At 39.7% G+C, this 27930-nt stretch overlaps 1 pseudogene; it reads left to right on the top strand.

Annotated features, from left to right (window-relative positions):
- LOC147453859 (G-type lectin S-receptor-like serine/threonine-protein kinase At1g34300) overlaps positions 1-27930 on the top strand; it is a 47556-nt pseudogene that overhangs the window by 564 nt on the left and 19062 nt on the right.

Below are 27930 nucleotides of genomic sequence, written 5' to 3'. Positions count from 1 at the left end.
TCTTAAACCAAGAAGGTCGACCAGTCGCCTTCACCTCTCAAAAATTGAGAATCCACGAGCTGAATTATCCAAATCAAGATCTGGAACTCCTAGCCGTCATCCATGCTCTCAAGCTCTGGAGGCATTATCTTCTAGGAGGTAAGTTTCAATTAATCACTAATCATCAAAGTTTGAAGTGGATATTCTCTCAAGCAACACTCAATATGAGGCAACGAATATGGATTGAACTCTTACAAGAGTATGATTTTAAAATTAAGTATAAACCAAGTAAGGAGAATGTGGTTGCTGATGCTCTTAGCCGCAAGGTTTTCCTTGGGGCCATTTCCATTGTCAAGAACCCAATTCTAGACAAGGTTAAGGAAGCTTCCCTGGAAGATGAGGTTTATTTACAATTCCTACAGGTTATCAATCAAAAGGACCTAAAGGAGAAAGAGAAGAATAGAATCAAGGACTATTCACTTGAAGATGGGCTTCTCTATTACAAGCACCGACTTTACATTCCTAGGAGTTCACCCTTGAAGGAGTTTATCCTTTATGAAGGACACAATGCTCCAGCAGTCGGACAACCTGGCTATGCAAAAACCCTTAATGCCATGAGGAAAAGCTATTTTTGGCCAGGTATGAAAGGAGATATACTTTGCTACATCAAACAATGCCTTTCTTGTCAAAGGATTAAGGTTGAACGAGTAATGATGCCAGAGAAACTTCAACCCCTTGACATTCCTCAAATGAAGTGGAAACTCATTAGCATGGACTTTGTAGCATGCCTTCCTACCGTTCAAGGAGGTTATGATTCCATTATGGTAGTAGTGGACATGCTGATCAAGCTGTCTCACTTGATGCCTGTGAAAACAACTTACACTGCATCAAATATAAGCCGTCTTTTTGTCAAAGAGATCTTTAGAGTGCACAAACTTCCAAAAATAATAGTCAGTGATAGAGATGCAAAGTTTACTTCAAACTTTTGGAAAGCTTTATTTGAAGCCTTAGGTACCCAACTATATTTTAGTTCAGCCTATCACCCTCAGACTGACGGTCAGACAGAAAGAGTGAATCAGGTTATTGAAGACATCCTTAGAGCTTACTGTAGTAGAGAACCCCGGAAATGGATACAATTCTTCCTTTGGTGGAATTTTCCTATAATTCTTCGTTCCATAAAAGCATTGGATGTCACCTTTTAATGCACTCTACGGGCATGAATGTGTATCACCCCTAAATTTTTTTCACCCCACTACAAGAATAGAAGCTTCAAAACAAATGTTGGAAGAGATGGACGCCCAGACTAGGGCCATACGTTAGGACATTCAAGCTGCTAAGGACCGTCAAAAACATTATGTTGATAAAAAATGGTCTGACCAATTTTTCAAACAAGGAGATAAGGTATTCCTTCAAGTCCGGCCAAAGAGAAGCAATCTATCTTTGGGAAAATTCAAAAAACTTAGCCCCAGATATTGTGGACCTTATGAAGTGATAAAGGTAATCAGTGATCAAGCTTACAAACTAAAGCTACCTGAACACCTCAAGGTTCATAATGTATTTCATATCACTCTCCTAAAACCTTATATCTCAAACCCCAATCACACTCTAGACGACGAACAGATTGTAAAACAAGGAATTCGTGAACTTCAACCAAATCGTATTCTAGATAGTAGGGAAAGAGCCTGCAAAACAGAGTAATCAGAGAGCATCTAGTAAAATGGAAGGACTACCCCACTGAAGACACCACATGGGAGGACAAAGTATCACTTCTCAAAGACTTTCCCAATTTCGATTGAGATGAGGACATCTCAATTCCTTAAGTTGGGATGATTGTAAGGTTTTCAGTTTTTGAAACCTTAAAGCTTGTATAAAGCTTAATCAAACAAATAGGATTATTGAAAAAGAAATGTAGAATTGTCCGACCGTGGTAAATGTTTGTATTTTTGGAACCGTAATCATGACTTTACTATGGTTAGAAATTTTTAGAAGTGAATTCCAATAAAAAATTGATACAGTTATGGCCACTAGAAGTCTATACTGTTAATTAAATTAACTAAGTAAATTGTAAGATCTTGGTAATCATTGCTGTAAAAGACTTTTATTATAGAACTTTCTAGATATTTACAGGCGGATATTTTATAAATTAAGCCTGTAATAGGTCAAAAAATAGCAGGAATGATTTGGTGTATTTGGGGGTTGTATGGAGCAGTGATGAGCCTGCCTAGGCCAAATTAAGTAGCAGGAAGCGTTAGTGGGAGGATGGGGGCTACCTTGAAGTGCAAGAAACTGCCAAACACAACCTATGAACCCTAAAAATCTATAAATATGCCCCCCCTCTCCACAATTGAACACAGACTTGGAGTCCTGGTAGATTTCTTTTGTGAATAAGAGAACACCTCTTAAAAATTACCTATAGAGCAAAAACTCTTTGTAATTAATCAAGGTTTAATTTTAGTTAATTAAGAAAATAGCTTAAGTTTTGACTAAATTTTCTAATTAAATTATTAATTAAAGAGACTAAGTATTCCCTATTATTAACTACTCTCTAAATTATTATTAGGCTATTGATCACTAATTTCTGAACCTTGATTAGTAATCTAATTAATTAATTACTGCATATTAAGCCAAAAAAATGATTAGTTTTAGGTTGCTTTATAAAGAAAATAGTTTTTAAGCTTAGATAATTATAGTATAATTTTTAGAGCTTGTTATGCTTTTTGGAAGCTAGGGAAATTAGATCTTAATCTTTTGAGTAATCTACCTATTTAATTAGGCACAAATTAACTATTTCTAATCATAAAATGATGGAAAAATTAGTTAACACATGTAGATAATTACATAGTAATTATAAGAGCTAGTAAACCTTGTTAGAAAGACAAGGTAATTAGGCCATGCACAAAAAAATTAGTTTAGCTAATTAATTAGGCTAAAATTGTATATTTTTAAGCATAAATTGAAAGGCAAAATTAGCTAAATCACTTAGATAATTATATGGTAATTATTAGAGCTAGAAGTCACTGTTAACAAGTCGATACAATTAGTCTATGCACAAAAATTAGTTTAGATAATTAATTAGGCTAAAATTTCTTGTTTTTAAGCATAAATTGAAGGGGAAATTTTGCTAAATCACTCAAATAATTATACAATAATTACCAAAGCTAGAAATCACTGTTAAATAGGCAAAATATTTAGGTCATACACAAGAAATTAGTTTATCTAATTAATTAGCTAAAATTGCATGTTTTAAAGCATAAATTGAAAGTCAAAATTAGCTAAATCACGTAGATAACTATACAATAATTATCAGAGCTAGAAGTCACTGCTAACAAGCTAAGATAATTAGGATATGCATAAAAAATTAGTTTAGATAATTAATTACGCTAAAATTGTCTATTTTTAAACATAAATTGAAGGGGGAAATTACCTAAATCAATTAGATAATTATACAATAATTATTTGAGCTAGAAATCATTGTTAGAAATCTAATATAAGTAGGCCATGCATTGAAAATTAGTTTAGCTAATTAATTACGCTAATACTATCTGAGTTTGACCATAAATTGAGAAGTAAAATTCGCTAATTAGTTTATATAGCTACATAGTAATTACCATAGATGAAAAATAGCATTAAAAAGTCAAAATAATTATTTTAAGTATAGATAATTAGTTTAGCTAATTACCTTAGCTAATATTGTTTTATTTTGACTATAAATTGAGAAGGAAAATTAGCTAATTAGCTTATATAATTGCATAGTAATTACCAAAGATGTAAAATAGCATTAGAAAGTTGGGATAATTATCTTAAGTACAAATAATTAGTTTAGCTAATTACCTTAACTAATATTGTCTGATTTTGACTATAATTAAAAGGAAAAATTAAAAAATTAATTTAAAAGTTAGCAAGATAATTATTAGAGTTATAATATATCAAAATCCACCTTGGATAAATATCCCATGAGCAGATAAGTATTTCATAAATTACTAAAGCTAAATTAGGATATTTTTGAAGAGAAATGAAATAAGGAAATTAGTAAAATAGCTCCGATAGTTATAGGATAAACATAATACTACTGGAAGTTAAGGCAAAAATATGTGACCCAGATATTTATCAAAGATATTTACTAAGTCCAACAATCCCTATTTTTTGGTAAAAGAAATAAAAGAGACTATTCAATTAATTCTCTAATAGATTAAGTATCTCTTTATAAGGCTATCAGGATGGCTCCAAAGAGGACTTGGGAAATCCTCAGTCCGATGAGGATGATACAACTCACAAGAGGGCTAGGGCGTCCCATGATCATGAGACTGGGCCTAGTAGTAGGCCTACAGAGGAGAGTCTTCAGGCGCCAACGCAATAGACAGCAGATGGCCGATCAATCCCAGGTGGGTTTTCCATTATTCAATTAAGTCTTTAAATAGTTTAAGTTCTTTTATAAGTTAACATTGCATATGTAAGGAGTGAGTAAGAATCATAAAAGAAATAATTGGCCGAAAACAGAAGGTAACTTTCAAGAAATCAAAGTGCATTGTTTGTAATTAGAAAAGAATTGTTTGGGCTAAGACTGGTTGACCTAGGAAAATATGATTGATCATCCTTAAGACGGCTTGTCTCAAGACACCTTTGATTCCTTGGAATATTTTTACTCTAGCTGATGAGTAATGATGGCAAGTCAGCCATGGATGAGTAGGTTACCTCTATGTACGTGGGGTCTTTACGAAGTATATGTGTATGTTTTTGGATACTACTTATCGTTTTTATCCTAGGGGAACCACCCGATTGTATGGCAACTGGTTTGGCGTATGGGCGTCCGACTTTGGGTGATGTCTTTTTCCACCCCGGTTTTTATAAATAAGGAATGGGTGCCGTTTTTTTTCACCCCTGTATAGGTGTTCTTGAGACAAGCCACTACTGGTCAGAGATACTTTAGATTGACATTGCCTTAGGGTCTTAAGTCTAAATATGTTTATTTGTAAAAGAATGCTTTCAATACTGCTTTCAAGGGCTGTATTAATGAATTACTGTTATGAAAGATAAAAGGAATCATTATTTTAATTGTGATAAGAATGTGGTAGTAATTAAATAACAAAGTATCATGTGTGAGTGCGGGGTGATAAGTGGGGATTGACTAAGGTTGTCAATCATGGATGAATGGACCTGATTAGTTAGGTAACTATCCATCCATGCACACTTAAAACGTTTAGAAAACTTCTACCCTTGGAAAAGGAGTCCACCAGCGATTGTGCCCTCACATCTGTTAGGGAGAAAAAAGCGTTGGTTTAAGATACCTTAGCCCAACTTGTGAAAGTTATAGGGCCGAAATAGTTTTGAACTTTTAAAATATTGTCTCATTTCTGCTGCGAGGCAGGACTAGGCCTTCTTCTAGAGCTATAGACCCAATCCATTGTTAATAATAAAGGTCCATTCCTTGGATTTTTCCTAAGTTAGAGACTCTGATTTTTTATTAGGCTTAGAGACCTATCAAGGACCCCATCCCACTTTGGTGTCGACGGGTTGTATTCTTGCTCAAAAGTGTCATCTTGACTTGGAACTACACATATATTTTGAGCAAGGAGAGCAGTTTTACATGTGACCAAAGCGTAGACTAGCACAATCTTGAGTCAACAATATCTCCTTGTGAACTTTTTAGTACCACCAGAAGTATTTGTCTTAAATCTCCTCCTTATACCACTTTCTTCCCAAGTGTCTATTCATTGTGCATTATATCACTCAAAGTCCTATCCAATGCCTCAAATGCATAATGATACGTCATCGTACCTCATCTCATATTGTCAATTACAGAAGCCTTATGACCTTTAATGAAGGACTATTCATAGTGATATTACAAGTGCTAGAAGCTTTAAATCCTATGGAATCTTAAATCAAGAGTGAGTTGTTCAACATTTAGACAAGAAGACAAATGGTGTACCTGAGGATACACATGCTAAAGCCACAAAACTTTCACCATGTAAACATGAGAACGAAAAAACTTTAAGGTATGCTTTTCTAGATCCATCAAGACCATCGGAAATGAAAACAACACCATTGCCATTATAAACTATATCTAATATAGAGTCATAGGCTCTTTTTTGACAAGCATTAAACATCTACTTAAGTAGAAGTACTTCACATAAACAAGATTAAACATCAACCAAATTCATTGATGATGGTTCTTAATCACTTTCAAGAAAGAGACAATGAAGTATCATTTCATGTTCCATTGCAAAAAGAAACCTCACAAGCATTGTGAGATTGGAGTAAACATGAGACCAAATAAGTGCCCCCTCTTGATTAGAACATGTCTTTTATAATTTCTTATATTCCTCCATGATGGCCCATACTTGGCTATATTATCCACATGGGACTCTTAAATTCAAATGTCCACTTGTAGCTTCCTCCCTCTTCTATTTACTTCCCCTCAAGCGAGCAAAAGTGCCCATTGCACACTTGAGGCTTCCTCCCACTTCTCTTTACTTCCCCTCAAGTGAGTAAAAGTTCTTATTGCATTAATCACTTTTGATTGACCTTGAAGGTTTTTTTCAAAATGTATCATAAAGACAATCTGGTTTCTCTTCTATCTTTTGATGTCAAAAATATTCTTTTGGCCCCCTAGATTTATCTGTTGCTTTTTCTCCATTTGTGAGTAATGTAGGGCCTCTCAAAGCATAGCCTCTTTTGTTTTGATCTCTTTTTCTCTTTTTTGGCTTTGAGCTGGTCACATCTCTTTCTACCTCTCACTCTTACTTCTTCAAGTTACCTCTAAAGCTACTTCACCAATCTTTTTCTTGAATCCAACCAGCTCCAAATAGAGCACCACCGTTGTTGCATCAAAAGTTGTTCCATGTTGGGAAGTGTGCTATGCAGTTCTATGTATGCTAATAGGTGCATGATAAAGGGCTAAAGCACGCACAAGGGATCTTGGTAGGACACTGTGGTAGCAAAGATGTGTGCTTAAAGTGGTATTTTGAGCTAGGAAGACCGCCAAAGTGGGCTAATTGGGATGGTAGGTCTAAGTGTTTGAAGTGTTGGGATAGTGCTTGAAGATGTAGTGCTCAATATTTTCTAGAAGTCCTTCCAAACGGCTCGTCAAACAGAGCCACACTGTGAAAGTTATAATAGTATGAAGTTAAAAGGCTTTGTAGATCTCCGACAAACAGGGCAGGTACAGATAGGTAACCAGAATTGGGATCAGTGGATACACCTGAAGAGCTCAAGTTGTGGAGCATGCCGGCCTTCTCCGATCATCAATCGAAGCTTCATGGGGAAAGTTACGGCCAATTAAAGATATGTCGGGGGTTACTTGTGTGGTACTTTGACCGTCTCGGAAGATGGGACATCTAGAGTCTTTTTGAGCTCGTCAAATCTCCAAGAGATATTCTGCACTCAGTGGAGTTAGCCAAAATTCACGACTCGCCGATTGAAGTCGAGGGCATCGAGGTGTGCCCAACTCAAGTTGGCAAATAATTGCAACGAAGGTGAATCGGGTTTTTTCCCCACTTTTGTGACTTGATGTTTGAGGGTGTGAATTGATAGGAATACAGAAAATTTCTCAAGGTTTGGTTTTGGAAAGGGTGTGGCTTGACGAGAGGGGTGTTTGGAGAACCCGAGCACGTGGAGCACCAAGAGCATGGGAAACTTATGTTAAAAAATTCCCTTGGTTATAAATTATAGATGCAAAAGGGAATGGTTTTTTTTTTTAAAAGTCTTGCTCCCGGGGCTATGGCTAAAGGAGGCCTATTTTAGAAATGTCAAAGAAGGGAGCAAAAAAGGAGGGGCAACGTTTTCGAGCGGCTAGAACCTTTTTCCTTGGGGGAAGAAGAGGAGAATTGGGAGAAAGAGAAGGAAGAGGTTTCGTACGCTCGGTGATAGAAGGTATGTAGGAAAGCAAATCATCGTGAAGCGGCGCGGAAGGGCGAACGTTTTGAAGAAGAAGGAGACAATGAGGGCTGCCAAGAGGAGAAGGTGCCGCCGAAGTGAAGCCAACAATGGATTTGTGTGCCAATGAAGTCGAGATGTGAGCGAGGTGTGTGTCCCTCTGTATGAAACGATGATGGCCATGGTGCGGCCTAGAGCAGACTATATGGATCTTGTACATGAGTTTTTCATTGAAGGAGAAGCTATCACTATCAATTTTAGCATCGTCTCTCCCCCCTTCCCCCCTCTCTTCTTTGCTCGTCTCCAAGGTGTGTGGTGCCGGTGTGTGTGAACGTGAGCGTCCCCCATGCTCCCTGTGTGTGTGTGTGTGTGAGTGAGTGAGAGAGAGAGAGAGAGAGAGAGAGAGAGAGAGGTGTTGAGGTGTGGAAGAGATGGAAGTAGGAAGGCTCGGTGTGATCATTGTCTAGAAATTGTGCAGAGCGTGTGTGCGTTGGGTGAAGTGCAAGTGAGACCGTGCTAGCGTGCATTGTGTTTGTTGAAGGTGTTTTCAAGAGGACATGGGTGTTGTGAATACCCTGAAGGTGTTTTCAAGAGGACATGGGTGTTGCAAATCATCGTGAAGCGGCGCGGAAGGGCGAGCGTTTTGCAGAAGAAGGAGACAATGAGGGCTGCCAAGAGGAGAAGGTACCGCCGAAGTGAAGCCAACGATGGATTTGTGTGCCAATGAAGTCGTGATGTGAGCGAGGTGTGTGACCCTCTGTATGAAACGATGATGGCCATGGTGCGGCCTAGAGCAGACTATATGGATCTTGTACATGAGTTTTTCATTGAAGGAGAAGCTATCACTACCAATTTTAGCGTCGTCTCTCCCCCCTTCCCCCCTCTCTTCTTTGCTCGTCTCCAAGGTGTGTGGTGCCGGTGTGTGTGAACTTGAGCGTCCCCCATGCCCCCTGTGTGTGTGTGTGTGTGTGTGTGTGTGTGTGTGTGTGTGAGAGAGAGAGAGAGAGAGAGAGAGAAAGAGAGAGAGAGAGAGAGAGAGAGAGAGAGAGGTGTTGAGGTGTGGAAGAGATGGAAGTAGGAAGGCTCGGTGTGATCATTGTCTAGAAATTGTGCAGAGCGTGTGTGCGTTGGGTGAAGTGCAAGTGAGACCGTGCTAGTGTGCATTGTATTTGTTGAAGGTGTTTTCAAGAGGACATGGGTGTTGTGAATACCCTGAGTGTTTTAATGGGTGTTAAATATTGGGAATGGTTCTACAAAGGAGGAAAATTTGTACACTAAGCAAGTGACACTACATAAACAAATGTTGTTAGAGAATAGAGGATTGCAGTGTTTGGTTTTTTGGGATATATAGGCATAAATGCAAACACTGATCATGTCAATTTGGATTCTTGCACTTCCAAATCAAGAGGTTGATGAGATAAATGAATATACCTTACATCTATTCTAGAGAGGCCCATTAGAATATCTCAGCGCAGAATCTACTATATCTACCACCAATGAAAGTATCCCTCTCTATGTTGACAGGCATATTAGTATGTCAGTTTAGTAGTTAGTTAGATCTGTTTTGTTAGTCAGACAGATATGTTTCATTGGATATGTAGTAAGTCGGATTGTAGTCACTCGGATGTTGATCAATCGGATATTTTACAGTTATACTGTATCAAGACTGAGGTTGTCATCACTTCTTGGTAAAGTTGATATAAGTCGGTTCTGTACATTGTGAAGGATCTGATTGTACTTAAATATCTCTGTAGCTCTTTCTTGATGAATGAAGCATTCTTACTCTCTATTCTGAGTTAATTCTTCTCTCATTCCATATATTCTGTGTCATGTTACTGTTTCTGAATGTTAAATCTGAGTTATGAGAGGTTGGAGCATTATGATGAACCGGTTTTTCTGGTGGGGAGGGTTCTGGAGCAGCAGAGGGAAGGGCAGTGAGGAAATTGGTTGGAGCGTTACTCTTGGCCCTGCAAGAAGTAGAAGGCGACTCCACTTTGACCCACCGAGGGTTTCTAACAGGCAAAGACCTGCAAGACTCCTGGTTCATCATAATGCTCTCAACCTCTCATAACTCAGATTTAACATTCAAAAACAGTAACATGACACAGAATATATGGAATGAGAGAAGAAGTAACTAAGAATAGAGAGTAAGAATGCTTCATTCATCAAGAAAGAGGTACAGAGATATATCAGTACAATCAGATCCTTCACAGCGTACAGAACCGACTTATATCAACTTTACCAAGAAGTGATAACAACCTCAGTCTTGATACAGTATAACTGTAAAATATCCGATTTATCAACATCCGACTTACTACATATCCGATGAAACATATCCGACTAACTAACAAAACAGATCTGACTAACTACTAAACTGACATACTAATATGCATGTCAACACAAGGCACGCCTCGGCGGTGGATTTCCTAGAAATCCAACTCGAATCCACATATCTCTTGATCAGAAAGAGATAGACAAAAATACTGAGACTTTACCACCCTAAATTGCAGATCCTTCTTTGGCAACATCTTCAGTAAACGCTTCATGAACTTGATCTCCAGCATCTGCAGCAACTGCAAAGTTCTGCTGAGGTGCACTCTCCATTAAAATATCTCCCACATTTGACTTCTGAACTTGATCATCAGCTTGCAAAGTCTAAACAGAAACATCCACTAACTTCTTCAATGCAGAACCTGATCTAAACATATGTTCTTCCTCTTTATGCAACTCTTTTCCCTTGTAATCCTGCAACTGCTCCAGATAAATCTGCTTCTCTTTCTTTCAAGTGTTCCACTATCTCCAATAAATCAGCTTCATAAGAACTGACAAATCCTGCTTTCATAGCTTCATAAGGATATTTGACAATTGAAGTCATTCTCTCTCTCATGGCCTTCCACACATCTTGCATCCCCTTTACTAATTGTTGCCTCACCAAATTCAGATCTCCTTCTTCCATAAGCACTCCAGTGACATTTACATCCTCTTGATCCAACACTTGCTTCTCTAATTCCTATAAAGGTTTCAACCTCTATTGAAGCATCTCATTTTGTACCTGTAATTCTGTATTTCTGACAGAAATTTGATCCAATTCAGAATTAACTCTACTTTCCAAATCTTTTGTCCAATCCTAAAACATACCCAAGGACAATTTAACCTTGGCTACTTCTTGTTGATGTAACTATAGTTGAAGCTGCATTTCCTGTTGATGTCTTTCTTTCATGTACACTAGTTCCAATTTCAAAGCTTCCACTAATTCTGACTACTGCTGTAGCATGACTTTTGAAACATCAGAATCTGATACACTTTGTAATTGATCTTCCATCTGCTGCTGTTGATCAGTGACAAAGCCATGTAAAGCCTTAAGCATTTTAAGAGTTGTTGGTACATCAGAAACATTAATTTCAGACTTTGATGCACAACTTGGACCAACTACAAAGAAGTCCAAGGATTTGGCTACTTCATGCACATAAGCATCCAACTTCCTCTTTTTAGGTATTGTGAAAGTCTTTCCTATAATCCTGCTTGGTGTTTGGGCATCAACATCCAGATTTTTCAATAGATCACCCATGAGTAAGTTATGCTCAGGACTAGCCAATACCATTTTTGCCCCTTGCTGAGTATAACCTGCATCAATCAAATCTTGTAAATTCTACAATTTGTCTCCACCACTTGTAGTGATAGCTAATTTCTCAGATATTTTAATCTGATCCTTTACTAGAGTTGACTCAAGACTAGGAGTCATAACAGACACTGAAATCTCCCCCGTATCCACTCTTTGAGCAAAAACAAACAGAGCTGAAAGAAATGGTGATAGCCTACTGCTACACTGTGTCTTCCTCTTATTCAGGCTGAAAATCTCTGCATGGATCCTCTCATAAACCTAGTGAGCCCAGCTAACTTTACCCCCATTCTCAGCAAAACATAATGGTGCCCAGTTGTCTTTAGACATGTAGTCATACTTGGCTAGAAAACAAACCCTTTCTAAGAACCACTTAAGTTGTTCTCTTCTACAATAGCCCACATTTTTAAACATGAAATACTGTCTACCCCCTTCCCTTGGACCAAACTCTTTTTTCAAGTCTTCATCAGAACATTTGGGTGTTGTAGTTATAGAGGTGAAAGGAAGTTGAAATACCTGTGCAACCACACCCGGACTGAGATTTACCTTTTCCAATATAGCTCCTCTGGTCTTCCTCAATAGTTCCATTTGTGTCTTGGCATAGATGTTTCCCTTCCATTGACTCCAGGGAAGTGTAGAAAACTCATACAAGCCAACTGCCTTCAGCCATCTCTCATTGCGTTCTGCCTGACAGTCAATCTCCACTTTAAAATCTGTGAATGGCTCCATGAGGCACTGCAACATCTTGCTAGAGGATAAAGGAGTTGTTTCCTCTTCTGGAAGCACTTCAACATCATCAGACTCTGGATCAGACACATTCAGTCTGAGTGTGATGTTAAGTATGGAGCCTGATTTACCCTTGTAATTTTCTGTGGTAAAAGAGCACATTTGTAAGGCCCCCATTATGAGGAGAAGCCATTGTACGTGAAGGAAAATCACTCATCGGAAACCAAAATTTTCACGGACAAGAATCAAGGGCGGCCACACATGGGCGGATTGGAGGGTCCGATTTGGACTTATTCGCACAAGGGCGGCTACACATGGCTGTCTCTCATAAGAGAGGACAACCCTTTTGGCCTATAAAAGGAGGCCATTTCTACACATATTTCATAGTGTGAAGTTGATGCAACAAGGTGAGTGTGAGGTGGTGAGAGTGAAGCAAGGTGGGAGCTCCATTAAGGGTATAATCCCTTTGTAAACTACTTCTTGTTTTGAAGTACTAAAGCCATTGAGTGGCTGCTTTCCCGTGGACGTAGCCCACATTGGGTGAACCACGTATATCGTGTGTACTCTCTCTCTCTCTCTCTCTCTCTCTCTCTCTCTCTCTCTCTCTCTCTCTCTCTCTCTCTCTCTCTCTCTACTCTATAATCTCGTGTATATAAATCTGTCTCTCTCCATTAAGTAATCTACTCAATTATCTATTTAGCTACGTCTTATTACCTAACAACTGGTATCAGAGCAAGGTTTGCTCGTAGCTAAATTATCTCAAGGAAAGGATTCCTTGAATTGAGTGGGAGTTATGGCGGAGGAAGGGAAGCTCAAGATTGAGAAGTTCAACGGCAAAAACTACCAACATTGGAAGATGCAGATTGAAGACTATCTCTACCAGAAGGACCTCTATTTGCCACTAGGCGGTCTTGCGAAGAAGCCCGCAACAATGGCAGATGAAGCATGGATTGTCCTTGATCGAAAGGCACTGGGAGCAATCCGGTTAAGCTTGGCGTCAACGGTGGCCTTCAATGTTTCGGAGATGAAGACCACGGAGGACTTGATGAAGTCACTTGACGACTTCTACGAGAAACCATCGGCATCCAATAAGGTATTTCTTATGAAGCGCTTGATCAATCTAAAGATGGCAGAGAATGGTTCAGTTGCAGAACACCTAAATGACTTTAACACAAACATAAGTCAACTTCGATCAGTGAAAATCAATTTCGATGACGAAGTGCGAGCTCTCCTTATACTATCATCTCTACCAGATAGTTGGGACAGCCTTGTGATGGCTGTAAGTAATTCTATCTCTTGCACAAATACTCTTAAGTTTGATGATGTTGTGGGTGTTCTCCTAAGCGAGGAAATGCGAAGGAGAAGCACAGGAGAATCATCACGTGCTGCACTATCAGTGGAAACAAGAGGAAGGCTTAAGGAGAGATTCAAAAACCAAAAGGGTCGTGATCGCTCAAGGCGGAGCAAGTCACGCACAAAGTCAGTTCTTGAATGTTGGAACTGCGGCAAGAAGGGCCACGTCAAGAAGGATTGCTGGTCCAAGAAGAAGAAGGAGACAGAGTCCCAAGACAACAAGCCAACATCGGAGGCCAATGTGGCAGGTAAAGTAGAACAAGATGCTCTAATTCTCTCATTAGACAATGTGTCTAATTCCTGGATAGTAGATTCCGGGGCTTCATTCCATGCGACACCACACAAGCAACATTTCCAAGACTACACCAAAGGTAATTTTGGGTATGTATACTTGGGAGATGATGAAGATTGTGAGATTGTCGGCAAAGGTACAGTTTCTGTCAAAACTGCTAACGGAAATGAATGGAAGCTTAAAGATGTTAGGCATGTTCCTTCTCTTCGCAAAAATTTGATCTCTACAGGACAATTGGACGATGAAGGTCACAACATTGCATTCGGAAACAAACGGTGGAAGATCTCAAAGGGATCTTTAGTGGTTGCCAAGGGTGAAAAAGTCGGTACACTTTACTTGTGTACTGTTAGCACGCAACCTTCAGCTTGTGCAGCAACTACAGAAGTTGACAGTGCGGTGTGGCACTACCGACTTGGGCATATGAGTGCCAAAGGAATGCAAATCCTTCAAACAAAGAAGCTTCTACCAGGTTTGAAAGAAGTGGACTTAGAGTTCTGTGAAGATTGTGTTTATGGTAAACAAAAGAGGGTAAAATTTCAAAAATCAGAAAATGAAAGAAAAAATAAAAAACTTGAGTTGGTTCATTCTGATGTTTGGGGTCCTGCAAGTACACCATCACTTGGTGGCTCATTGTACTATGTAACATTCATAGACGATGCGACTAGAAAAACATGGGTTTATGTCATGAAGAATAAATCCGATGTATTTTCCATATTTCAAAGGTGGAAAGCCTTTGTGGAGAATGAAACAGGTACCAAGGTTAAATGCCTCAGATCCGATAATGGAGGCGAATATTGCAGCCAAGCTTTTGAAAGCTTTTGTGCTAGCAATGGCATTCGGAGGCAAAGGACAACCCCAAGGACACCTCAACAAAATGGGATTTCAGAAAGGATGAACATGACAATCATGGAACGAGCACGAAGCATGCGGCTACATGCAGGCCTACCGCTTGAGCTTTGGGCGGAAGCTGTAAGTACGTCTGTGTACTTAATCAATCGGTCACCCTCAACGGCATTGGATGGGGGAGTTCCAGAAGAGGCATGGACAGGTAAACCGGTGAATTATGCATTTCTCAAAGTGTTTGGGTGTGAGGCTTTCATGCACATAGATAGAAGCCTAAGATCAAAGTTAGATACAAAGTCCAAAAAGTGTTTCTTCATTGGCTATGGAGAAGGAGACTTTGGGAATCGCCTATGGAATCCTGAAGATGGTAAAATCTTAAGGAGTAGGGATGTAATTTTTAACGAACAAAATATGTACAAAGATTACTTGGAAAGAAAACAAACAAAGGAAACAGGTGATGAGTACATGGAGCTTGAGGACGGTGAAGACTCAAGGACTGCAACCGGTGACAATGTGCAACAACGTCAACCAAATGAGGAGCCTCAACCTATTCCCCGAAGATCTACAAGAGCAAGTAGACCTCCAGAAAGGTTTGTTCCTTCCTTCAACCATCTCTTGATCTCAGATTCTGGAGAGCCGAAATCATATGAAGAAGCTATGCAACATGAATCCAAAGAAGAATGGACGAAGAGCATGCAAGTGGAGATGGACTCACTACATCGCAACCAAACATGGGAGTTGGTTGAGTTGCCTAAAGGTAAGCGGGCACTTCAAAACAAATGGGTGTACAAGCTAAAGGAAGAAGAAGGTGGGAAGAAAAGGTACAAGTCTAGGCTTGTGGTAAAAGGTTTTTCTCAAAAGAAAGGTATTGACTTCAATGAAATATTTTCTCTTGTTGTAAAAATGAACTCAATTAGGCTTGTCTTAAGCCTTGTGGCTGCTCATGATCTAAATCTCGAGCAAATGGATGTAAATACGGCATTCCCTCATGGTGACTTAGAGGAGGAAATCTACATGCTTCAACCAAAGGGGTATGAAGTAAAAGGTAAGGAGAAAATGGTTTGCAGATTAAAGAAGAGCGTGTATGGTTTAAAGCAAGCATCAAGACAATGGTACTTGAAGTTTGATCGATGGATGTTTGATCATGGATTCACAAGATGCAACTCCGATCACTGCGTCTACACGAAGAATTTGGGAGATGGGAAATTCATCATCCTAATGTTGTATGTTGATGACATGTTGATTGCAAGTGCTAACATGCAAGACATCAAAGACCTAAAAGAGGAGCTGTCTAAATCTTTTTCAATGAAAGATTTAGGTGCTGCAAAGAGGATACTTGGTATGAAAATATCAAGGGACAGGACGAAGAAGACAATAAAGCTATCTCAAGAAGATTACATCAAGAAGGTACTAGAAAGGTTTGCAATGCAAAATGCAAAACCAGTTTCTACACCTTTGGCTGGTCATTTTAAACTAACGAAGGATATGTGTCCAAAGACACAAGAGGAGATAGCCTATATGTCTAAAGTTCCATATGCTGCAGCGGTAGGTTCTCTAATGTATGCTATGGTCTGGACAAGGCCAGACATTGCACATGCAGTGGGAGTTGTGAGTAGGTTCATGGACAACCCAGGTAAAGAGCATTGGCAAGCTGTGAAGTGGATACTTAGGTATCTAAAAGGGACAACAACAAATGCTTTGTATTTTGGAGGAACTGATATTTTTCTAGAAGGGTATGCTGATGCAGATATGGCAGGTGACAAAGATACTCGAAGGAGCACTACTGGCTATGTGTTCACGGTTGGAGGCACAACAGTAAGCTGGGCTTCAAAGCTGCAGAAAGTGGTTTCACTTTCTACCACGGAAGCAGAGTATGTAGCAATGACGGAGGCAAGCAAAGAAATCCTGTGGCTTCACAGATTCTTAGAAGAGCTTGGATTCAAACAAGACAATTGTGTCTTGTACAGTGATAGCCAAAGCGCTATCCATCTTGCGAAGAAGTCAGCCTTTCATTCAAGGACAAAGCACATTGAGGTGAGATATCACTTCATACGCACTCTTTTGGAAGAGGGACAACTAAAGCTAGGAAAGGTGCATACAAGTGAAAATCCTGCAGACATGTTTACAAAGGTGGTCAACAAGGAGAAGTTGAGCTTTTGCTCATCTTCAATCGGCATTCAAGGATAAGAAGCCAGAATGGAAAGCAGTCACAGGTTTGGTTTGGAGATCAGTCTCCAAGTGGGAGATTGTTAAGTATGGAGCCTGATTTACCCTTGTAATTTTCTGTGGTAAAAGCGCACATTTGTAAGGCCCCCATTATGAGGAGAAGCCATCGTGCGTGAAGAAAAATCACTCACCGGAAAGCAAAATTTTCACGGACAAGAATCAGGGGCAACTTTAAAGGCCGGAATATTCTTTTTCGCCGAAATATTATGGCCGGACGGCGGCCGGAAAGTGGTCGGAAAACAACCGGTCGGTTGGCCGGTGGCCGGTAGTCAATGGCCGATGGCCGGTGGCCGGTGGTCGGAAGTCAATGGCCGGTGGCCGGTGGCCGAATTCAATGGCCAGTGGCCGAATTCAAAAGCGGACTTGTCTTCTCAAGGGCGGCCACACATGGGCGGATTGGAGGGTCCGATTTGGACTTATTCGCACAAGGGTGGCTACACATGGCTGTCTCTCATAAGAGAGGGTAGCCCTTTTGGCCTATAAAAGGAGGCCATTTCTACACATATTTCATAGTGTGAAGTTGATGCAACAAGGTGAGTGTGAGGTGGTGAGAGTGAAGCAAGGCGGGAGCTCCATTAAGGGTATAATCCCTTTGTAAACTACTTCTTGTTTTCAAGTACTAAAGCCATTGAGTGGCTGCTTTCCCGTGGACGTAGCCCACATTGGGTGAACCACGTATATCGTGTGTACTCTCTCTCTCTCTCTCTCTCTCTCTCTCTCTCTCTCTCTCTCTCTCTCTCTCTCTCTCTCTACTCTATAATCTCGTGTATATAAATATGTCTCTCTCCATTAAGTAATCTACTCAATTATCTATTTAGCTACGTCTTATTACCTAACATGTGACACCTTTCCTGCGAGGGTGCAACTTACATGCATCACCCTGCTCATCATCTAGCGAAGGTCTCATCACTGAACCTGCTTTTGCTTTAGTCATGGTGGACGTAGAAGGAGAAGAAAGCTTAAAGGGCTGCTGCGAATACATGCAGGATCGGCTTACGTGATTCACACAAGTGCGGTAACATCTAAAAGTGTGTGAGGTGATTACTCCCTCCCTAACTCTTATGATAGCGCATAGTGGAGAGCACTTTGCATGCTCTTCCATGCCGAATTTGAATCCTACATGTTTTTTAAATAATCCAATAAGTTGCAATCCGATCCAGTATATTCTGAGCAAGCAGACTCCGAGCCAGTGAAATCCGACCCAGTATCTGACTGAAATCCCTGTATTATCTGATGAAGGTTCATTAGTAACCTGCTCCACAGTATTGGAAAAAATCCAATAGCTTCACAGAAGGAAGCATCTGGCACAGTAGGTTTAAGCCATTCCAAATGAGGTGGCTTTCCATGAAACTTCTTTAACCTGAACCCATTGACAGGTTTATCCACTCTAGTGCCAAATACATCTGCCACAATGAATGTTCCCTGACCTAAGTCCTTCATAATCTGATATGGTCCTTTATATCTCAAGTTCAGCTTTCCAGGATGAGGACCCAACCTGGAGTTGTATAGCATAACCCAATCTCCCACCTGGAAAACTTTGAATTTGACATTCATGCTTACCCAAGCTTTCCTTCTTCTCTAAATCACCTCTGAAATGTATGAGCTGACCAACCTGTCTTCCTCCAGTTGCATTAAATACTTGCTTCTGTGCTAAATTGATAACTTTGGAGTCATTTTCTCAGCACTAATTCGGAGGCTAGGTACCACAAACTCCATAGGGACCACAGCTTCAAGACCATACACTAATCTGAAAGGCGTCATACTTGTTGTTACCTTGAAGGTTGTTCTGAAAGACCACAAAGCAGAATCTAGCTTTTCATCCCAGTCTTTCTTATTTTCTTGAACAATCTTCTTCAGAATTTTTTTGAGCGTTTTACTGGTACTTTTAGCCTGTCCATTGGCCTGGGGATGATAAGCTGTAGATTTTTTGTGCATAATCATGTGGGTTTTAATTAACTCCAAAGTCACTTCATTCAGAAAATGTGTCCCTCTATCACTGACCAATTCAGCAAGACAACCAAACCTGGTCATAATGTTGTGATACAGGAACTTTGCTACACTCTGAGCCTTGTCATCTTTTAAAGCCACAGCTTCCACCCACTTAGTGAAATAATCAATAGCAACTAAAATGTATTTGCACCCCTTACTAGTTGTAGGCTTTACTGGTCCCACAAAATCCATACCCCATTTTTGAAATGGTTCCAATGGTAATATAGGATGATCTGTCATCTTGTCCCTAGAATCAGGTTGACCAAACTGTTGACATACCACACAATTTTCTGCATAGGAATGAGCATCCTTCAATACAGTAGGCCACCATAAACCATTTTGTAATATCTTTTTTCCTGTGATATCCCCCAAGAAATGACATCCTGCTGCTCTAAAATGAGCTTCTTGCAACACAATTGATTGCTCAAAATCTGGTACACATCTCCTAATTACCTGATCAATCCCTTTTCTATATAAAGCTCTAGAGCAAATTTCCTTCTTTGATCTGTTGTAAACTCAGTTGGCATGATACCATCAGTTAAGAAAACAAGCATTTGATCATACCATGAATCAGTAATGGAACTCTGAATGTCAAATAATTCTGCATCTGGTAATTGATCCTAAACTCCTGTCAGTTGTTCTCATGTCTCAATCCAACTCAGATAATCAGCTATTGCATGCTCTTTTCCAAGTGTATGAACAATGATGAATTCAAACTCCTGTAACATCCACCTTGCTAACCTACCTGTAAGTAAGGGCTTTTTGATAAGGTAAAGCAAATCTTGGTGATCAACATGGAATAGACCCTATTGCATAGGAGGTAATGCCTGAATTTATTCAAAGCATAAACCATCCCTAAGGCTTCTTTCTCAGTTACTGCATAATTCTTCTCAGCAGAGATAAGTACCCTACTGGCATAGTACACAGGTCGGAACCTCCCTCGGGTCTTCTCCTGCATTAACACAGCTCCAACAGCCACATCCAAGGCATCAACAAATACATGGAATGGTAGTACCCAATCTGGAGGTTGTAATATAGGAGCAACTGACAACATTTTCTTTAAAATCTGAAATGATTTCTCCTGAGGTTCAGACCATACAAAGTCTACATGCTTTTTTGTTAAGTGGGTAAGAGGCATGCACACATTGGCCAAATATCTGGTGTACTTGCTATGCCATTTGACTTGTCCCACAAATCTACTCAATTCCTTGAGATTGGTAGGTGCTTATGCTGATTGAATTACTTCAATCTTCTTCACATCTATAGAGATTCCTTCTTGAGATACCAGATGACCCAATAGCACACCACTTCTAACAACCATTACACTTTTGTAAGGATTTAAGGATAATCTGAAGATCTGACACCTTTCAAAACATAACTTCAGATGCTGAAGGTGTAAATCTCTTTGACCAAAAACTGAGAAGTCATCCACAAAAACCCTCATGAAATCCTGCAACTAAGGCTCAAATGTTTTATAAGCTATAAAATTGAATGATGGTGGTCCATTCTTGAGACCAAAATTCATGACTATAGATGCAAAAGCTCCCCAATCTGTTATGAAGGTTGTTTTGTGTTGATCCTCCTCAACAACTTTAATCTGATTATACCCTGAAAACCCATCAAGGAAACTATACATTTCTTTCCCTGCTACTGCATCCAATATAACATCACAAAAAGGCATTGGGAAAGGATCTATAATTGTGGCTGCATTTAAATTCTTGTAATCAACACATACTATAATCTTCCCATTTTTCTTTGGTACCACAATGATTGGTGATAACCAAGTAACCTCATGAATAGGTTTGATAAATCCAACCGCCAATAACTTGTCAATTTCCTGCTTGACTTGGTGTGCAAAATTAGGGTTCATCCGATATCTTTGTTGCACAATCGGAATTGCATCTTCTCTCATATTATGTGATGCTGATGTAGTAGTAAATAACTTTAACATCTGAGTAATCCTAAGCAAATACATCCCTATACTCCAGCAACAACTGCAACAAATTCTGTAAAAATTCTCCATCCACATAAATGCTGACTTTGACCATCTTTGGGTCATCCTCAGACCCTAAGTTCAACTCTCTGAGTTCATCCGGTTGTACTCTTTTAGAGCCACCAAACCTTTTATTATAGATCTTTTCTACCATGTCTCTGGCATCTCTTTCCTCTTGCTGAACTTCCTCTTTGGTATTGGAAGATACACTCTGATCCATCAACTTTAGTATGTCGGATCCCTGAATTTCCTGACCCATAGCAATTTCAGCAACAATTTCTTCAGCTTCATGTTCTTTCTGCAAGATACCTTCAATGTCAACGTCAAACACTGGAACAACAGTCGGATTAGCCTGAAAAAATTATTCCTCCTCATCATCCTCTACTTCTTCAGCAAGACTAATTGATTGAGCAAACAGTGGCCTTTCTTTGCCAGGAATGTGCTTTCTACCCAGCATAGGAATAGTGGTTACATGTTTAACCTTGGTAAGAATCACCTGATTCTCACCCCAATCTTGTTTCACCTTGGCAAATCTGCACCAAGGTCTACCCAACAACATCTCATAGGAAACATCTCATTCCTTCATTCTAAGTACAACAAAATTTACTTGAAAGTGCATACCTGCAATCTGAATGGAAGAGTTCCTTAAAATCCTTATAGGCTGGACCCTTCTCTGATCAGCCATTTTAACCTGGAAAGGTGTTGGTTCCAACTTTCCTAAGGCCATTGTGAGATAAACTGACTCAAGTAAAATATTGACTCCAGATCCTCCCTCCAGCAATACGTCTTCAAATATCCTGTCTTGCAAAGTCACTTTAATAACTGGGGCCATGAAATCCACATGAGAAGGATGAATGGTATTCACACCTGGTTCGCCTTTCTGCTGAGTCAAAATTCCATAGTGATTTCCCAGCAACTTGTGCAACAAACTTTCCTTAAATGCTGGTACTATGGAAAGCATTTGATTGAAAGATAATTTCAAGGGAGAGTTAATAAGCACCTCAAACCAATCAGGTTCAGATACCTCCACCTTCTTTTGTTGTTGCAGTGGTTCATCGGAATCGGAATTCTCCTCCAAAACCTGATGCTGCTTCTCCTTCTGAACATGTTTATGCACCTGATCTCTTACTCCTCTTTGTTGCTCCCACTCAATAGGACCTTTGGGACCTTGTGATAGCCAGTACATCAATCCCTGGCTCTAGATGCTATGGATGGTTGCAATTAATCTCCACATTATCATATTTCTCAAGTTGGTCTGTTGTTGCTGATCCAGTATTTGGCCCTTGATAGATTGGAATATCTATAATGATGACATTAGCATGTGCCTGTGGTTGATTTTGAGGAGGTTGTGGAGGACCTGCTTGCTAGTTCTTCTGATTAAAAGGCACGATCGGAATAGCCCTTTCCTCTCTATGCTTTACCCACAATGCACATCTGAGACCTACCCAATGATTAGGGTCACCACAATAGACACAAGGCATTACCCCTTGGGGTCTTCTCTGATTATTATCCTGATTTCTACCAGGTCCTCTCTGATTCCCCTGTCTTGGTGGTCTTCTTTGAAATGGAGCCACCTGATTTGCCTCTGCTAAAGCATTACCCCGACCAGTTACCTGAAGATATTTTATTTCTTTGTTTAGGATTGTACCAGCACTGAGCACTGATATTCCCATCCTTCTCACAGATTTCGCAAAACCTCTTGTCCTTAGGAGCTATAACTGAATATCCAATACTCTTCAATTGCTGGATCAGATAAACCTCATCACCTGCCTTGTCCTTCTTTTTCTTAGTAGGACTCTTTTTCTTCTTTTTGTCCTCTTCATCAGAGGAACTTTCTGAATCCGATTCAACAGAAGAAGATGTATCTGACTCAGAACCTGATTCAAAATTCTTGGCTCCTCTTTTGTTAGATTTGGTCATGCCAAGCCTCTTCTCAACTCTAGATGCAGATCCTCCTGCAATGTCAATGCTAGCTACTGCATTTTTAATTCCACAAATAACCCGCCAACATTTCATCAGTTAGTCTCTCATTTCCCTGCAGTCTTTCAACAAAGATTCTGAATTTTTGAGCAAAAACTTCTACTAGCATTGTACCCTGCTTGATACGACGCAGCTTTCTTAAAATATCAGTAGGAGTTTTCTCCTTTCTGAATCTTTGTAAGAAAGATAGACTAAGTGTATTGTAAGTAGGAAAGTGAGCCATACCATATTGGCTAAACCAACTCAGGGTCTTTCCTTCCAATGTGGCTGCAAATTGTTGAATTTTGATAGGATCAGGGTACATAACCTGATATCCACTTGCTTGCCACCTTGTTTAAAATTGGGCTACATGACAATCCACATCCTCTTTTGACTTCCCTCTGAACTTGGCTGATTTAATCTGTGGGTTAGGAGGTGGTTGGTCCATGGGGTAGGAGTCGGGAGTCTTGCAGGTCTTTGCCTGTTAGAAACCCTCAGTGGGTCAAAGTGGAGTCGCCTTCTACTTCTTGCAGGGCCTCCTGTCAAGAGTAACGCTCCAACCAATTGCCTCACTGCCCTTCCCTCTGCTACTCCAGAACCCTCCCCACCAGAATTTACCAATGGTTCTTCAGGTGATTGATCAATCCCATCATCTCATGTATATCATCATAATGGAAAGGATCTATATTGCCTGCCGTGGCCTGAGCCCTTGTGTAATATACTTGAGAGTGTCTCCTACCCCTCTCGGAAATGCATTATTCTAGAAAATACCTTCATAAACAGAAATCGAATACCTGATAACTGCATACGTCCTCAACAAAGAAAACATAACCCACAGGATCGTCAAATGTGTTGTGGTTCATCAACAAGAGAAAAACCGGTTCATCATAATGCTCTCAACCTCTCATAACTGAGCTTTAACATTCAGAAATAGTAACATGACACAAAATATATGGAATGAGAGAAGAAGTAACTCAGAATAGAGAGTAAGAATGCTTCATTCATCAAGAAAGGGCTACAAAGATATCTCAGTACGATCAGATCCTTCACAGCGTACAGAACCGACTTATATCAACTTTACCAAGAAGTGATAACAACCTCAGTCTTGATACAGTATAACTGTAAAATACCCGATTGATCAACACCCAACTGACTACAATCCGACGTACTACATATCCGACTAACAAAACAGATCTGACTAACCACTAAACTGACATACTAATATGCTTGTCAACACTCTACACAACAAATTATATTGATAACTTGAAGTTTTAGCAATTTTTCTCCACACCATCGGTTTTAATGTAGATTGCACCTAATATGTTGCTCAAAAATTTGGATTTGCAACAAGATTTACACAATGGCACTAGGTTGATCTGCAAAAAATTTCATTCAACATTGATAAAAGAAACTTATTATAGGTGCTAAGTGTGGGGGTAGAGACTTCCTCTCATGAATTACATTTATTTTACTCTTGCATCAACTTCCTTTTGACATGAGATGATGACAATTTCCTATACACTTTGCCTTTGGCATGACCATAAACAAGGGGCAAGGGCTAACTCTCAATGTATTCGGTCTAAATATTCCTATGTTCTTGCATGGACAGTTTCATGTTGCAGAGGTCCCAAGTAAGATCATACAAAGCCTTGAAGGTGCACATCAAGAACAAGGAATCCCAATCCCCAAGCAAGTATTTTTGAGCGAGTGCAAGACCAAGCAACCTAAGACAAAAAAGATGAGGAATTAAATACAAGATCATTGAATGAGCAGTGACATTGTAGAGAATAGTGGCTTGTCAAATTGAAAAATCTTTATATTAATCATAACAAGTAAGTCCATTAATCTCCAACCATAAATATCACCACACAAGGGACAACTAAATCTTAACTTCTCAAATTTAAACTTGATCAATTATAATCATATCCATTAACGTCCAATAGGCAAATCAAAAGGAGGTTTTTTTCCCCAATGCTTCTTTTTTCCACAATGGCTAGATGCGTGCTCTAATTTTTTTTAAATTCTAGAGAAATGGAAAAACCTTCACACAAAAAAATTTAAAGGTAAATTGGCTATATTTAAACATTTTTATACTAAATTTCTCTAATTTCTATAGGTGTTCCTATCTCCTAATTTAAAATTTGGAGGTAAATTTCAAGATTTATAGGTGCAATTACACTATACCTAGGTTTTTTTCAAGCATTGGGCTAAGTGTCTAAGACATGGAAAGATTTGGATGAGTTTTCATTTTCCCAATTCTACTCTTGTTGACAATAGATAAATTTCTAACAAAAAAACATTTAACCTCTTATAGAGCTTCTTGCAACACCACGTGATGCTACAAGCAGATCCAGATGAGGATTTTTTCATGTAGCGCCACGTGTTGACATGTGGGGCTACAAGAAGCTCCACAAGGCACTTAAATTAGCCCCTTTTAAGCTTCTTGTAGCACTAGGTGCCAACATGTGGTGTTACAAGCAGCACCATAAAGCACTTAACCCCCCTATGAAGCTTCCTATAGCACCACATTCCCACATGCGGCACTACAGGCAATTGTTGCAAAGGGCTTAAAGCCCCTTTGAAGGCTCCTATAGCACCATGTACTGACACGTGGTGCTATAGGCAACTCCATAAAGCATTGAATTAGCCCCTTTGATGCTTCCTATAGAATCATGTGTTGACACGTGGTGCTACAGGCAGCTCCACAAGGCACTTAAATTAGCAGACACATGACACTACAAGCAACTCTACAAAGGGATTAAAGACCCTTTGAAGATTCTTATAGCACCATGTGTCGACACATGGTGCTATAGGTAGCTCCACAAAGCGCCTAAATTAGCCTCTTTGAAGCTTCATATAGCACCACGTGCTGATAGGTGGTGCTACATGCAACTCCATATAGTGCTTAAATTATCGCTTATGAATTTTCCTATACAACCACGTGTCGACATGTGGTGCTAAAGGCAACTCCGCAAAGGGCTTAAAGCCCCTTAGAAGACTCCTATAACATCGTGTGTCGACATGGGGTGCTACAAGCAGCTCCACAAAGTGCTTAAATTAGCCCCGTTGAGACTTCCTATAGCACCATGTGCCGACACGTGGTGCTAGAAGTAGCTCCATAAAGCGCTTAAATTAGCCCTTAAGAAGCTTCCTATAGCACCACCCTACATGTAACTCTGTAAAGGGCTTAAAAGCTCCTATGAAGCTTCTTATACCACCACATGCCGACATGTGGCGATGTAGGTAGCTCCAAAAAGCGCTTAAAGCCCCTATGAAGCTTCTTATAGCACCACGTGCTGACACATGGTGTTACAGGTAGATCCACAAAGCGCTTAATTTTTCTTCTTAGTTAGTTAGTCATTGTGTCTAAGAGAAAATTTGGGCAAAAAGGGACTCCTTTGTAGCTCCACATACCACCATGTGTTGACACTTGGTGCTATATGCAGATACGCAAGGGCTTAACTTTTTTTTTCTTAGACATTTAGCCATTGTGGGCAAGAGAAGCACTAAGAGAAAAAACCTTCAAAGATTCTTGTAGTATCAGGTGCTGACACGTGGTGCTATTGGTAGCTCTACAAGGGCTTCATTTTTATTCTTCACTAGTTGGGCCATTGTGGACAAGAGAAGAATAAGAAAAAAATTCTCATTCTATATTCTCTTACTTCCTAAGATCTTCCCATTGAGCCACTGCATAGTTGCTTCTTGTAGCACCACATGTTGACACGTGGTGGTACACGTAGCGTTGGGGGAGCTTTTTCTCCCTTATTTTTGCTTCTTGTAGCACAAAATGCAAAATTTCTCTTTATAAAATTAAGAACGTATGGAGTTTCTTCTTATCGCACCACGTACCAACACATGGTTCTACAAGTCACTTCAAAGGAGCTTATTTTTTCCACTTCTAGAGCTCCCATGAGAGAGAGAGAGAGAGAGAGAGAGAGAGAGAGAGAGAGAGAGAGAGAGAGAGAGCTTATTTTTTCCACTTCTAGAGCTTATTTCTAGAGCTCCCATGAGAATGAGAGAGAGAGAGAGAGAGAGAGAGAGAGAGAGAGATCTTGCTTTGCCAATCTTGGGCACTTGAGAGGAGCTTGAGAGAGTTTGTGAGAGGAGCAAGAGCCTCAATGATGCAAAAATACCTCTCTTATATAGCTATGCAAGAGTGCGACCTAGTCTTATTAGAATGCTTCACTTGGCCATTGAGGTGAGAAACACATCCTTATGCAACTCAAGCATGCTCCAACACTTGTCCCTCTTGACTTGCATTCTAGAACTCCCCCTTCCCCTTCTTGAGATCTTGGCAAGTGGAAACACCACACACACTCACACACGCTTGTTAAGTTCACTCAAAGTAAGTGTAGGCTACTTTGGACATGTGGCTTAGTTAAGCATAGTAAACCAAAACTAGAGTCAACTTACTAAATGAGGAAGGGCTTATCTAACCTTAGTCTTAAGTGTTTCCCTTTCATTTCATAAAAACCATAAACTTGCCCTTTTACTAATTAGCTCGAGTACAAGACCTTTGCACAAACCTTGGAGGCTTATGAAGCTGACTCAGGACTCCAGCCTACCTGCTAAATTAGGATAATGTTGGCAAAAATAAAAATCACCCTTTGGGCTTTAAACCTTTCACCTCCTGTGCAAAACCTTAGCACAGTGCTTTGAAGGTGCCACCAAGCTTCTCCCAAAACCTGCTAAATTTAGACCTACTAAATTTAGACATTTTGTGGCAAGTTAGAATTTCATCCTAAGGCTTTTTAAACTTCATACTTGGAGTCTAAAGAGTTATTCTAATGACTCCAACTTAGCACATTCACTTTCTATCTTTAGGCTCTATAATTTCTCTTAGTCATCTCCTTTGTCATGTACCTTTGATCAAGGCTGTGCGGGATATTCCTTGACCTATACCTATGACTGAGATAACTACTTAGCAATTACCCTTGCTCTTTTATGGACTTTTCCCTTTTGGTCACAAACCTTGAGTAGGTTGGTCCATTAGCACTTAATCAATTTCACTTGTTCTCTTTTTTATTTTTCAAGGATTTAAGTGACCAATTTAACTTGGAAAATACTTTTAGAATGCTA

The sequence above is a fragment of the Adiantum capillus-veneris genome, chromosome 7 (genome assembly GCF_014529385.1).
Source record: "Adiantum capillus-veneris isolate H3 chromosome 7, ASM1452938v2, whole genome shotgun sequence".
Classification (NCBI taxonomy): Eukaryota; Viridiplantae; Streptophyta; class Polypodiopsida; order Polypodiales; family Pteridaceae; genus Adiantum; species Adiantum capillus-veneris.
Note: the sequence above shows the minus strand (reverse complement) of the source record. Positions and strands in the feature narration are given on the sequence as shown.